Below are 5,296 nucleotides of genomic sequence, written 5' to 3' on the forward strand. Positions count from 1 at the left end.
CCCTTTCTTGACCCTTAGTTTTGTTTATAGCTTCTTACCCTCCCAGAGCAACATCTGCTTACTGGTGGTGCTCTTCTCCGTCTTTGTTCCTCTTCTTCTCTCTCTTCCTCCTCCTCCTCCTTCTTCATCATACACATGACATCCATAATTACTTGTTCACTGCTGTTTTCTCATTACACTCTAAACTCCAAAATGACAGGTACCATGTCTGCCTTGTTCACTGCCTGATTCCCGGCAGCAAACACAGTGCCTGACACAAAGTAGACACTTCTTACATAATGACATTAAATTGGATTGATGGTCACCTAACTATGGCTTTATGAGCCATAAAGGAGAAAAAGAAAATGAAAACAATGTTCCAAATTAATACCGTTGGCTCCATTACTTGCAACTAGAATTTGCAAAAGATTACATAAGTGCTGAGAGGATGTCCAACAATATGATTGGGGTTAAAAGTCTTTGGATGAGGTAAATGGTGAGTGATAAAGTTTTGAAGGGCTGGGCATGGTGGCTCACCCCTGTAATCCCAGCATTTTGGGAGGCCAAGGAGGGAGGACTGATTGAGGCCAGGATTTGGAGACCAGCCTGGGCAACATAGCAAGACCCTGTCTCTATGAAAAATAAATAAATTAGCCAGGTGTGGTGGTACACACTTATGGTCCCAGCTACTTCGGAGGCTGATGTTGGAGGATGGCTTGAGCCTGGGATGTCAAGGCTTCAGTGAACTGTGATTGTGTCACTGAACTCCAACCTGGATGACCGAGCAAGACCTTGTCTCAAATAAAAAAAAAAAAGAAAATTTTGAGAAGACAATTATTTCGTTTGCTGCCAAAACCATGGGCTAAAATTTTTAAAAAGGAAGGTTGTATTCAATACATTGAGGAAACAGTTACCATATGCCAAATACTGAGTATGCAACTGTGAATAAGACATGGTCCTTGTCTTAAGGAGTTGAATCCCTTGTGTTAGGGAAGCAGGAGCCTAGGAGAGCCAGAGTGGCACCACTTTAAAAATCAATTCCATCTTGAGACTAACAAGGCACATTCCTTTTCGGTCACAACCCATAATCAACACGTTTATAGTTGAGGAAACAGCCTAAAGATACCTACAAGGACACACTCCTACAAAAGCGGAAAGCCCAGATGTCCCAATACCCATAACAATATATATTTTCAAGATAATTACAGTTAAGCTTAATGCATTCACACACTAGACTGTCAAGGATAGTTATCTTTAAATCAATAGAATAATAAATTTTGTCATGCTGTCTGCTCACCTGCACGTAGACACGGCTTAGCTTTTGACATAGACAAGACCTCTATATAAGGAAAGCTTAAAGCAAAGACAAGGCATGCCTCCTCTTGCTCTCTGGGGATGCCCTACTTTGTAATGGAGTAGCTTTTAATAAACTCTCCTCTCACTACACTCTGCTACTAGCCTTGAATTCCTTCTAGCATGAGATCTCAGAACCCTCTCTTGAGCTCTTTTTCAGCAACTTGGAAAAGGCATTGTGAATAGATACTTATAGTACAAATTAGTGAGTGACCGCTACAGCAAAGAGGTGGAATTATGAAAACTTGAAAAAAAAAAATGATTAATCTGAGGTCTCAAAGCATGGGTAGTTGAGGAAAGCTGGGTGGGACTTTTTCTTGCATTGAGAATGGCATTTAAGACACAGATCTAGCTTGGTGTGCCCAACTAGGCTAACGGTGAAAACTCAAAAGCTTAAGCAAGAAAGAGATCAGATGTGCTTGTTTGTTTCAAGATAACTAGATCTTTGTGTGGGGAGAAAAATCAAAGTCACACGTTCCTAAATTCCTCACATATATTTTCTGGGCTTGGATTCAGACTCTGCTTGTCACTAGCTGTGACCACTTCCTTGTGCATGAGTTTTCTTGTCTGTAAACTGGGGCTTAAAAAAAAATAGTATCTTAGCTGGGTGTGGTGGCTCACGCCTGTAATCCTGGCACCTTGGGAGGCCGAGGCGGGCGGATTGCCTCAGCTCAGGAGACCAGTCTGGCCAACACAGTGAAACCCTGTCTCTACTGAAATACAAAAATTAGCCGGGCGTAGCAGCCTGCGCCTGTAGTCCCAGCTACTCAGGAGGCTGAGGCAGGAGAATTGCTTGATCCTGGGAGGCGGAGGTTGCAGTGAGCGGAGATCAGGCCACTGCACTCCAGCCTGGGTGACAGAGCAAGACTCCTTCTGCAAAAAAAAAAAAGTGTTGTCAGGAAGCCAAAACGAGCTAATATATGAAAAGTATTTAGAATGCCACCTGTACTATATGTGTTAGCTCTTGTACGAAAGTATTTCTCATGTGCCTACTTGATAGCATTATGACTTTCTGCCAGTAAGCAGCTGATTTTTGTCTCACATTTCATTGCCTTTGCTTCAGGTCTCAATGACAGATTTCTGTTTTTGAATAAATGAACCATGGCAAGATTCAAAAATATTTAAGCAATGCTTATATAACATTTAATTCAGTTTAGAAGATACAGGCATTCAGAGTGTGCTCTGCGGCAGGTATTACAAGTGCTCTTTTTGCCCCAAATTCAGAAGTGGATCTTGAACTGCCTAAAGGATTGAGATCTGACATTGTAAGAATGACTTTGTGAAGATATAAACATATGAAGAAAGTTGTTTTCCAGAGATTAAAAAATTATCTACTTAATAAGAAAAATTTCTTTTATGATAATCTTGAGTACAGAGTAAGCAGGTACAACCATCCTGGTGATAACTGTATTCCCATCTGTAAGTCAGTTGGCCAGGCTTGGTGGCTCATCCCTGTAATCCTAGCACTTTGGGAGGCTCAGGCAGGAGGATCACTTGAGGTCAGGAGTTTGAGACCAGCCTCGCCAACATGGTGAAACACCATCTCTACTAAAAATACAAAAATTAGCCGGGCGTTGTGGCACGTGCCTCTAGTCCCAGCTACCCGGGAGGCTGAGGCTCGAGAATCACTTGAAGCTAGGAGGCAGAGGTTGCAGTGAGCTGAGATTGTGCCACTGCACTCCAGCCTGGGCCACAGAGCAAGACTGTGTCACAAAAATAAAATAAAATTTAAAAATAATAAAAGAGTCAGCTGCTCCTCTATTATTTTAACAAAACAGGAACTCACAGATACCAATAAGCAGTATATTGAAGAATTCTCTTCAGGAAATGATTTCCCATACATTGAACTGATTCTCTTTTCTTGAGTCCTTTTAAATTTGATGTACGGTTCAGACAGCCAAACTTACTGGTAACAGTGAGAAATATTGTAGGGGAAAGAATAAAAGTCTTGGAAAGCAAGGCAGTTACTGATAATTGTGCGTACTGGGGAACCACAAGATTTGGATACCAGGACTTTGACTTCTGATTTCATCATTACCATTTAATCACAGCTGTGATTTAGTCAAGCCACTTGACCTCTTTAATTTTCATTTTCCTCATTTTAAAAACCAAAGTTGTTTTGAGGGTCAAATGAATGCCTGTGCGGGTGTTTTACCAAATAATTATTTTATTAGCAGATAAAACATAATATTGAGGGTGAAAAGTTATGAGAGGTGCCATATTTTTTTAAACCCTGCCAAGTATCTGATATAGAATTGCAAGGGCTGTTAGATTTCATGAAGAAATGGCCTTCTCCCCACAGAGGCAGAGTGACTTGTAACATCTGTAAAAGGTCACAAGCTGGTTAGCGGTAGCCAGAATCTAGGTCTCCTAACTCTAGTTGCCTAGTCTTGCTTTTATATGCCAGTGTTATTCATCATTTATTAAATACATGTTATGGAGGATCAATTAAGTGCAGAGCATTGTGCTAGGTGCTGTGGGTGATCTTATCAGACACAGATCCTTCCCTTAGGGAATCTAGAGATTAGTAGGGATAAGACTCAGTTATAAGTGTACAGTCTGAATGTACACTTACGGATAAAGTATGAATAAGGCCGGGAATGGTGGCGCACGCCTGTAGTCCCAGCACTTTGGGAGGCCGGGCGGGCGGATCACTTGAGGCCAGGAGTTTGAGAACAGCCTGGCCAACATGGCGAAATCCTGTCTCTACTAAAAGTACAAAAATTAGCTGGGCGTGCTGGCCCACACCTTTAATCCCAGCTACTCTGGAGGCTGAGGCAGGAGAATCGCTTGAACCAGGGAGACGGAGGTTACAGTGAGCTGAGATCACACCACTGCACTCCTGCCTGGGCGACAAGAGCTAAATTCCGTCTCAAAATAAATAAACAGTTATGTGACTTGGTGAAGGTCAATGGCGATTTGGTGGAAGAGGTGACAATGCAGCCACGCTTCAAAAGGCAGAAGGGATTTGCACTTATTATCATAGGGATTAAAGAAGGCAGTCCAGAGTTAAGAAACAGGATGAGCAAAGACACTGAGGTCTTAAGTCTCAATAAATTTTAGGTAAGTTTCATCGTAGTATAATAAGGGCTGTCTCACTCCGAGACTCTTGCACACTTTTATTGCTCCCTCGGACTGCTTGTCCTGACTGTATAACTCCCCCTGGGCGCCTCACCAGACTCCTCCAGGCCGAGGGAAGGACCGCCTCTTGTTTCCATGGCTTCCTCTCTAACCACCCCCTTCTCAGGATACCTATGACACGACTATTTGACTTTTTTGCCTCCGAGCCCCCACCGCCACGTTTCTGGTCTTGAGAGAACAGGGGCTGGGCGCATGCGTGTATCTCTAACCTGAGCACCTGGAGTGTCCTTTCCTTTTAAGGCAAACGCCTACCCATTCTTCCAGCTTCAGCTGGAATGTCAGGCTCCCCACGCACTCACGGCCTTCCCTTCCGCCCTCTCCACATACACAGGTCAGGGAAGCTGTGTCTGATTCCTCTTTCGGACTCCAGGGAGTGACACATCATAAGCGCGCAATAAGTGCTAGCGGAATGAATGGAAACGTTCCGACCTGAGGCAGCGGATCACCCCAGGCTTCTCCAAGCGAGCACACCTCTGTCCAGGGAGGGCGCAGGAGACGGGGCTGCTGCGGTGAACCGACCCCGACCCCGGCCCCGGCGCCGGAGCGCATCCCAGGCGACCCCTGGCCCCACCCCGGCAGGAGCCCGCCCGCGCCCATGTCCACGTCCCCACCCACACCACGCAACATCGCCCTAGCGCCTTTCGGGGCGTCGCCGCGCAGGCTGCGCCGCCTGCGATTGGCCAAACGCGGCATAGCGCCATCTCGGCCTACCGCGCGGTGCGCGCCCTCATTGGCAGGCGGCTGCGAGAGCAGGATGGGGGGCGGGGCCAGCACGCGGAGTGTGCGCGACGGGCGGACTCGCGCCTGAGCCCCGCCCCTTGGT

The sequence above is a fragment of the Chlorocebus sabaeus genome, chromosome 8 (genome assembly GCF_047675955.1).
Source record: "Chlorocebus sabaeus isolate Y175 chromosome 8, mChlSab1.0.hap1, whole genome shotgun sequence".
NCBI classification, from domain to species: Eukaryota; Metazoa; Chordata; class Mammalia; order Primates; family Cercopithecidae; genus Chlorocebus; species Chlorocebus sabaeus.